At 44.4% G+C, this 9,896-nt stretch overlaps 1 non-coding gene across 1 annotated transcript; it reads right to left on the minus strand.

The window, feature by feature from the left end:
- Positions 1-2,135: 2,135 nt before the first annotated feature.
- TRNAI-GAU lies at positions 2,136-2,208 on the minus strand. The gene has a single exon. It is a non-coding gene; the product is annotated as a tRNA-Ile (tRNA).
- Between the last annotated feature and the right edge of the window lie 7,688 nt (positions 2,209-9,896).

Here is a 9,896-nt window from a genome sequence, read left to right on the forward strand (position 1 = left end):
TCTGATAGGGGCCCTCGGTGTGTCATCGCACCCATTTCCCCCCACATTCTAGGAACTGCCCAGTCCTGTCCCTCAAGTGCTTGAGGACTCAGGGGCTCCCTCACTCCATACATCGTAGGGTGGTCCCCGCTGTGGGAACCCGGCGAGGCGATGCAGATCCAGAGCCCCTCCACCATCTTCCGTTGCAATGGGATTGGGAGTTGGGGCGAAGCTTCCGGGGCCACAAGCCACGTGTAGAAAGATTTCCAGGCCCCAAGGCCTTCTCTGCCCTCTATTCTGTTCGTGGCTCCAGCAAACCATTCTCTCTTTAGCGGAGGTACAACCTCAGCCGGGGTGCTGGGGAGGGGGGCACTCTGAGGGCTGAAGACGAGGTGCGGCTTTAACCCCCCCAACTAGTAGCTGGCGAGAGCTCAAACTGCGCGGGGTTAGAAGAACGGAGGTGCAGAGTCCTTGCAGTACTTTTCTTTCTGCCATGCCCAGTTCTGCTGTGGAGCCTGGATACACCTGGAAACCCTACCTGCTTGTTTTTTCCTAAGAAAAAATTTTTATGTAAAAGTAATTCATGCGTCCTATTTTAAACAAATTAAACCTTGCAAGCATATAGATTTAAAAAATGAAAAACTCTCATCTTTACTGCTGATACAACCACGGTGTTGAGTATCCTTCCAGCCCTTTTTGTGTTTATTTACATACTTAAGAGAACTCGCATATATATATAAGGGGATCATACTACATGTATTGTTTTGCAACTTGTTATTTTCACTCAGCAGTATACTGTAGAGGTTTCTTCGTATCATTGTAATTCCAGAATATGGGTACCCATAATTAACTTTTTTTTTTTTTTGGCGGTTGGCCGGTTAACAGGGATCGGACCCTGGACCTTGGTGTTGTCTACACCATACTCTAACCAACGGAGCTAACCGACCAGCCCCCCCCCCCCATTAATTTAGTCCTCTACTGATAAGCATTTAGTTTTGCCTATGTTTATAATAATCTTTATGTTTTTTTAATTTTAAATTACAAATATGTATTCATTGTGTAAATTTGTAAGATATTGATAAAGGCAAAAAGATATTGATAAAGACAAAATAAAGTTCACCATATTCCTACAAGCTAGAGGGAACTCCTTTATTTTGTAAGCTACACTTCATGCAGGGCTTACTATATTCCAGAAACCGAGCTAAGTAATTCATGGAACAGAAACCTGAGGTTTAGAGAAGTATCTCCAGTGAGGCTTGCCCAAGGTCACACAGCTAGAAGGAGTGGCAGAGCCAGGACCTGGGCCCAACTTTATCTGATTCCAAAGCTCTGCGGGCTTCTTACTGTTAACATTGTGGTACATTTCCTTCCAATCTTTTTTTCTATGCAACAGGACAAACATATTCATGTGTAAATATTCATGGCTTTTTTTTTTTTTACCAGACTTTGTTCTAAGGAGTCTTTGTGAAGAGGGCAGAGGGAAAGAGGTAGACCCAAGCAAAAGCATGGAGTGACTTGGAGGAATTTCCTCCCAGCTCCACTCAGGAAAAGCTGCTACTGAGAGAAGGGAGTTGTGAGGATCTGGGTGGTCAGGAATTTGGAAAAGGGAGAAAGAAAGGAGAGGTTTTGGGGGCTACTTCGATAGCTTAGAATTTTGAGGAAGACTTAGGAGGATTGTGAAAGGATTGTCCTGCTGTGAAAGTGCTCTGTGTAACCCCTTTGCAAGGTCCTGCAAAGAACTTCAGTAAAGGCTTTTGCTTCCTCCTGTCAGTGCTTTTTGGAGTTGGATGATTTATTTCCGGCAAGGAAGGAGAAAAGGACCAGCTTTATTTGGGTTCATATCAATTTTGTATATTTTTTCTTGCTCGTTCAGTACCGACCACCTAGAATGCCCTGCTTTTCCCATCTTTCCTCCTTTCCCCATCCTCTAAGGTCCACCTGTCTCCACTTTTTCTCCCTCCTTTTGTTGCTTCCAGTGCCTTTCCATCCTTCATTATAGCCAAATCAGAAGACGTGACTGGTCCCCTACTGGTGAGCTGGTAGGCCATATTAAGTGGAAATTTTGCTACCACTGGAATCCTTTTGATTACAAGAAACTGTTAGTTTCTTGGTTTTATACATCTCTGGGCTAGCATCATCCTTTTTTTTTTCATGGCTGGCTAGACAGGGTTTGAACCCTGGACCTTGGTGTTATCAGCACCACACTCTAACCAACTGAGCTAACCCGCCAGTCTCCTAGCATGATTCTTGTTTCCCTCTTAGCTTTGGCTGCTAAGCTCAGAACTTTACTTTTTCTTGATCTGTATTTTCGCTTCGTACTGATTTTCTTAATTACTTTTAGCCTTTAAAAGCTTACTAGAGGGCCGGCCCGGTGGCGCACTGGATAGTGCGCCGCTTGGGAAGCGCGGCGGCGCTCCCGTCCGAGGGTTCGGATCCCACATACAGACCGGCTCCCGCTCACTGGCTGAGCGAGGCGCGGGAGCAACACCGAGGCTTGCGATCCCGTTGCCGGTCCCCGGTCCGGTACGGGGGCAACACTGAGGGTTGCGATCCGTTGCCGGACACGGAAAAAAGACAAAAGACAAAAAAAAAAAAAAAAAAAAAGCTTACTAGAAATATAAATTTACTAAAATTTACTAAATCTACTAAAAATTTGAAACATACATAAAAGTAGAGCGAGTGTAATAAATTGTCATGTGCCCATCACCCACCTTCAATAATTATCAACATTTTGCTAATCTTGTTTCATCTACCTCCCCACTTTTTCCTTTCTCTGGAGTATTATAAAGTAAATTCCAGACATCATATCATTTCACCTGAATTATTTCAGTATCTCTCTCTAACAGACAAGTCTTTTTCATACATAACCCCAATGCTCCTTTCACACCTAGTAAAATTTTTGGTTTTGGTTTTGGAGGAGCTGGCTGGTATTGGGATCTGAACCCTTGAACTTGGTGTTACAAGGCTGCACTCTAACCAACTGAACTAACTGACTAGCCCCTAATAAAATTAATACAAATTCCCTAACATGATTTAACGTAGTCCCTATTAAAATTTCTTCAATAGTTGGTTTGTTCCAATCAGGATTCAGATAAGGTCCATACGTTTCATTTGATTGATGTGTCTCTTAAGTAACTTTTAATCTATAACAGTTCCACTTTTTTTCCCTTTCTCTTTCCATGCTCTTTACTTGTAAAAGAAACCAGAACATTTGTGCTGTAAGAGTTCCCACATCCCAGCAGATTTGGCTGATTGCTTCCTGGTGGTGTAGTTTAACTTGTTCTTCTGTCCCTTGTATTTGTAGTAAACTGAAAGTTAGATCTAGAGGCTTGATTAGATTCATTCTTTTTTTTTTTTTTTTTTTTGGTGGCTGGCTGGTTCTGGGATCTGAACCCTTGACCTTGGTGTTGTAATACCACACTCTAACCAGCTGAGCTAACCAGCCAGCCTAGATTCAGATTTAATGTTTGCAGCAAGAATATCTTATTGGCTATGGTGCTATGTACTTATTATTATACCACATCTAGAGGCACATAATAGCTAGTTGAAATATTTTTACTGATTGATCGGTGGGTTTAATGCTCTATTCATTATAAAATTCTCCATCAACCTTTCACCTATTGGTCTTAGCATCCACTAATGATCCATTATTTCATTAGGTATTGCTAATGAAATTTTATCATTCCTTTTTCATTCATTAGCTGGAATTCTTCCATAAAGAAGAACTCTTCCTCACTCATTATTTCATGCCCCTGAAATACAGTGTATAAAGACAAACAGGATAAATGCTTGATTCCCTTTATGCATTTTTATAATTTGCCTGAACTACTTTGTGGAACAAGTTGTTTAAAAAAAAATTGGTAGGGGCCGGCCCGGTGGCGCACTGGATAGTGCGCCGCTTGGGAAGCGCGGCGGCGCTCCCGCCCGAGGGTTCGGATCCCACATACAGACCGGTTCCCGCTCACTGGCTGAGCGAGGCGCGGGAGCAACACCGAGGGTTGCAATCCCGTTGCCGGTCCCCAGTCCAGTACGGGGGCAACACTGAGGGTTGCGATCCGTTGCCAGACACGGAAAAAGACAAAAGACAAAAAAAAAAAAAATTGGTAAAGGGACACGAAAATCAACTACATTGTATATTGATAATTATTTTAAGTTTATTTATTATTATTTTTTTACATTCTAAAATGTTGTGGAGCAGTTGGAGGGGATGCGGAGAGGGGAAGGGCAAAGGAAATAGAAGAAAGGGGGTTTTGGTTGAGGCCTGTGGCAGCCCCCATTCCTGTAGGGGAAACAAGGGGGCTTCCAGCGATGGCTCTGGTTGCTGGGCTGCATGCAGATGTCAGGGGTGTGGCTGAAGCCCTCAGCTCCCCACTGCCCCAACTCGAGAACCAGGAGCACTTCCTGCAGTGGCTTGGTGGTCATTGCTGGACTGGTTGCAGGTGTTGACGGAGTGTGGCTGAGGCCCTCGGCTCCCCACCACCCCAGCTACGGAGCCCAGGGCATTTCCTGCTGCAGCTTGTTGGTCATCACTGGGCTGGTTGCAGGAGTTGGAGGGGTGTGGTCAAGGCCCTCGGCCTCCCACTGACATGGCTCAGGAGCCCAGGGCACTTGCGGCAGCAGCCTGGTGGTCATCGCTGTGCTGGTTGCTGATGTCAGGGGGCATGGCTGAGGCCCCCAGCCCTTCCTGCTCCCTGGCTTGGGAGTCCAGGGGGCTTCTGGGCCTTCTAGGTTTTATAGGTGTTCTTTGGTGGTGTTAGACCTTTACTAGTTAATATCAAACTTTGTCTCTAATCTGCAGGTATTTTCTTTTTTCTTTCAGTTCTGTGTTGGACTATATGTTGTTCATACCACTTAAACTCTACACTGGAACTAATTTGTTGTCCTTTGTGTGCTTCTAAAATGGAGGAATTTCCTGTGGGGACCAGCACTTGAGCCCTGTGGTTGAGCTACATTGCTGCTTTGCTGCTGTTTCCCTAGGGAAGGCTTTTTGTGCTGCTCAGGTTTTAATGGTTGACTTTCTAGGTACTTCCAGGTCTTGTGAGTTCTGGTGCATCTAGGTTGTGTGGAAACTCTGGTCTGGGCCTGAGTCTTTTCAGCAAACTGCACCCCCTGCAGTTCTATATACCAGACTAGTCTCCAGTGAGTGGGCCTGTGCTGATTGGGGGACAGATCAGCTGTCCTTGCTGTGCCCCAGTGTTCCCCTGGTTGGCCCATCTCCCCCACTGCCCACACTCCAGACACTTCCCATGAGACAGGCCATGCTCTGGTCCCTTGCAATGACTCACCAGCATCTGAGTGGCTCCTTGTTTTCAGTTGTTCTGGCTCCTCACTCCTATGTGAGTTCACAGGAACCCTTTTAGTGGTCTTGCTGGCCTGGGGGCCACTGATGCCCTCCTCTCCCCTGCCACCTCCAAGCAACTTCATCTGATGGGCACAGCTGCGGTTTTGCCAGCTCCTGCTTCCTGCGCTCAGCAGCTCCAGCCTGGAAGGAGTGGGGGTTCAAAATGGTGGGAGCGATCCTTTCTTTCTCTCATCGTGGCTTCTCCCACCTTCATGCACTCCGTAGGTCTCTCCTTCTTTTCCCCTGAGCTCTAGTGACCCCCACTTGGCTGTTGTTGCTTTTTAATAGTTGTAAGTTGGTTGTTTTGTGGGAGAGAGTGGTGCTGGGGACCATCTGTTCTGCCATCTTGACCAGAAGCCCTATATTGATAAATTAAAAAATTTAAAAAAAAAAAAAGGCAGGAAACTGGAATGGAGAGAACAGTTACAGCAGGGTGCTGAAAACATCAAGGTCAAGGGTTCAGATCCCCTTATGGGCCAACCGCCAAAAGAAAGAGCACAGTCCCTGGAGTCAGACAGAACCCTGACTCCATCATTTATTAGATGTGTGACCGTGGGCAATTTCTCTGAGCCTCATTTCCTTAACTGCAAAATGAAATTACTGAATCCCAACTTCTCCAGACCTTCTGTAGAATCTATCTAGGCCTGAATCAAGCAATTCCTTGTACAGGAAGTAAAAATGTATTAATTGTGGAAAATTTAAAGAACACAGATAAACACACAAGGAAGAGAATATGCTTTGTGAAGAGCATCTAGCATATGCATGGCACATAGTAGGTATTTTTGGCAATCCCCACTTAGCTCTCAGGCTGCCCTATTCAGCATCCTCCTGGAAGAATAGAAATTTAGCCAGGGATGACTCCAGCCTCTGCCCAAGAAAATCATAGCAGGAGTGAGAGAGGGTGTGCTGGGGAGGGAGCAGGAAGTGGATTCCTCTGGTCTTATGTCAAGAGCTAGTGAATTCAAATTAGACAGGCCTGGAGGCTGGCTGGTTAGCCCACTTGGTTAGAGCACGGTGGTCCAGGGTTCGACCCCTATACCAGCCAACAGCCAAAAAAAAAGCTAGACCTGCCACAAATGCTATCAGATTCTAAGAAAATCACATAACCTCCCCAAACCAGAATTACTTCTCTGTAAGCTAGAGGTTGTCAGTGCTGACTTGTCAGGGCTGTTGGGAGGACCACATGAGATGTGGACATGGTATGCCCATCACAATGCTATCCACGGGGGTGTACTCAGGAAATAGGAGTTAGCTGGGATCTGGGTCAAGGAATTCCCTTTATGAGCTCCCATCACATTCAAGGTCACTCACATTTGTCTCCGGTCACTGAGGGGCTGTGTGAGGCCTGGCTTGGAGCCCAGCTTTGTGACAAAGCTGCTGTGTGAACTGGCAAGCCTCTTCCTTTCTGGGGCTTGGATTCCTCCATTTGTGAAATGGCCAGATTAGAAGTCCAAATTCAAATACCCACAGGAGCAGGCATGTAACGTAGAATAAATGAAGGGGTCTGGCTGGTTAGTTCAATTGGTTAAGAGTGCAGCCTTATAGCCTCAAGGTCACGGGTTTGCATCCCCATACAGGCTACCCCCAAACATAAATAAAGTGAAATGGGGGCAATAAGGCATAGTGGGGACTATGGTGATCTTATGAGCTAGCTTCTTCTAAAAGAGGTGGTCTCTCCACTTCTGCTAATGGTTACAAAGCAGGAATGTGGGCCCAGGTGTCATATTTTTGAAGAAGATGCTGGAAAGCTGTATTTTTCATTTTAACTTGTTCTTTTGGCAGCTGGCCCATTCAGGGATTGAAATCCTTGACCTTGGTGTTATTAGCACCATGCTCTAACCAAGTTAGCTAACAGGCTAACCCTGTATTTTTAATTTTAATTTAAAGGGATGGCAAGTAAGTTAAGATAGTTAACAACCTGTGTGGACCAAACAAAACAAGCATAAATTAGGGTTAAGAGCATAGGCTCTAAATTAAGAGAAGTTTGTGTGCCAACTCTACCCTTAATAACTGTGTGTCCCTGAACAAATCACTTAGACTCTCTGTGCCTCACTTTTCTTATCTGTAAAATGGGGGTAATCATAGCACCTACTTTACAGGATTGTTGTGAGGATTACAATGAGCAATGCCAGGACTAGGGTGAGGTTAATAAGGCACCTGTCTTGGGTATAAAATTTAAGGGGGCCCCAATAATCAAGACAATTAAGGGCCAGCCTGTGGCTCACTTGGGAGAGTGTGGTGCTGATAACACCAAGGCCATGGGTTCAGATCCCTATATAGCGGCCTGTTAGCTCACTTTGGAGAGCGTGGTGCTGACAACACCAAGTCAAGGGTTAAGATCCCCTTACCAATCATCTTTAAAAAACAAACAAACAAACAATATTTTTAATATAATACATAAAAATGTCAAAAGTAATGCAAAAAAAACAAATCCATGATGGAACGGAATATCTTTTAAATAAAGACAGAAAAAACAGAATGCTGGTTAGCTCAGTTGGTTAGAGTGCTGCCTTATAACACCAAGGTCATGGGTTTGGATCCCTGTACTGGTCAGCTGCCCAAAAAGAAGTAAAAAAGGGCCGGCCCGGTGGCGCACTGCTACAGTGCGCTGCTTGGGAGCGCGGCGGCGCTCCCGCCGAGGGTTCGGATCCCACATATAGACTGGCGCTCACTGGCTGAGCGAGGGGCAGGCGCAACACCGAGGGTTGCGATCCCGTTGCCGGTCCCGGTCCGGTACCGGCACGACACTGAGGGTTGCGATCCGTTGCCGGTCACGAAAAAAGACAAAAAGGAAAAAAAAAAAAAGTAAAAAAATAAATAATAAAGATAGAATCTGACCTTGCAGTTGCATGACTTGGCCTCACTCGCCATACCTTAATGCCAGCCCTGTTGACCCTCTTTGCATTTAAAATTTAAAATCAGATGATACAGTCAAACCTTAGTATAGTGCCTGGCACCATGCACGTGCTCAATAAAATGACGATGATTATGATGGAGAAGATAATGATGTCAGTGTTTGTGGGTCCCACTCTCTCTTAAGGCCAATGGTGTACCTAGTGTATACGACATACAAAGCAGATTGTATTTTAATGCCATATGGCAGAATTATCTTCAATAAAAATCATGAAATAAATAATAATAAAGGGCGGAAGGTAAGGACAGTAAAAATTTTCTTTTATTGAATGTCATATATACTCAGACTAATAAAAATGTCTTATAAAATAAAAATCACAGTTCAAAAGGGAAAAAAGTGATGGACTAATAGTTTTTAGTTACATTTATGTATTTTTTACAAAAAGAAATACGTACACACACACACACACTCACAATACACACACACACACACACACACACACACACACACTCCCCAAAAGAGTGAACTTGGCAGGGTTCAGAAAACAATTTGCAGAGACTGACAGAGTTGAAGTAACTCAAGTTTTGTTCCTTTGTTTTTACAATCATTGTGCTATCGTCTTTTTTTTCTAGTTCAGAATTAAGTTTAATTTATTGAAATGAAGCAGCTGAAAGTGCATGTTTTGTCTGCTTTGCTGAAATTCTCATTTCAAATGTGTAAATGAAAATTCATGTAATAGCAGATTGAAGAAATGATCCAGAAACATGAGGGAAAAACTTATGTAAAGACAATGAAAAAATATGGAACACTTCATGAATTTGCATGTCATCCTTGCACAGGGGCCTTGCTAATCTTCTGTGTGTCGTTCCAGTGTTAGTATATGTGCTGCTGAAGCGAGCACTGTGCTGTCATTGTTGATTTCAACTTTGCCCATTTAAATGCAGGGCTATGGGTACATGAACTGCTCCCGAAGTGATCTCCAGTGATTCTGACCCACTAGGAACTCTCAAACTGAATGTGTGTAGCTGAGTCCACATGTGCTGGGGGCCAATTGTGTGACAACTGAGAGTTCTCCAAATTAGCTTCCATGTAGAATGTATTATTTATTAAAGGTTAGATAATAAAAATGTACTGATTTGAAGGTTACATATATATATTCTTAAAACTCACAGTAAATCACAGCAAAGAACTTTGATCAACAGAAAGATCTCTTTGGAAAGGACAATTTTATCACTGACATTGTTTATAATTGCCAAGTCACGGTGACAATGAAAAGTAGACCTACCCAGTTTCATTAATGTTTTAAAACTCTCTACAGACAATGAATGCCTCAGTTATTGCACACTGCAGACTTGCCACCACCATTACTTGATTCACCTCTGCCTCAGGCCACCAGTTTCCCATCTCTGGCTAAGACCCCTTCCAAAGCTGACATTCCACTACTTTCTAATTCTGGCTCCACAAGCCATTTCAAGCCGTGTGGCCCTGGATGAGTCAGGTCATTTAAGTCTCAGTTTCCTCATCTGGAAATGGAACAAATAACTCCTACGCCTGTGAGAGCTTCATGAGGCAGTGTGGGCGAAGACTTTGCAAACAGGGAGGCACTTCCCAGGTAGCAGGTACACAGATGGCCTTGACGATACAGAGGATGATGTTCCTCTGAAGTAATGCAGAAGTTGTTCCTGCACCCAGGATGTGGGAGATAGGAAGGGATCTGGTGGG

This window comes from Galeopterus variegatus, unplaced genomic scaffold (genome assembly GCF_000696425.1).
Source record: "Galeopterus variegatus unplaced genomic scaffold, G_variegatus-3.0.2 Scaffold109, whole genome shotgun sequence".
In the NCBI taxonomy this organism is placed as follows: Eukaryota; Metazoa; Chordata; class Mammalia; order Dermoptera; family Cynocephalidae; genus Galeopterus; species Galeopterus variegatus.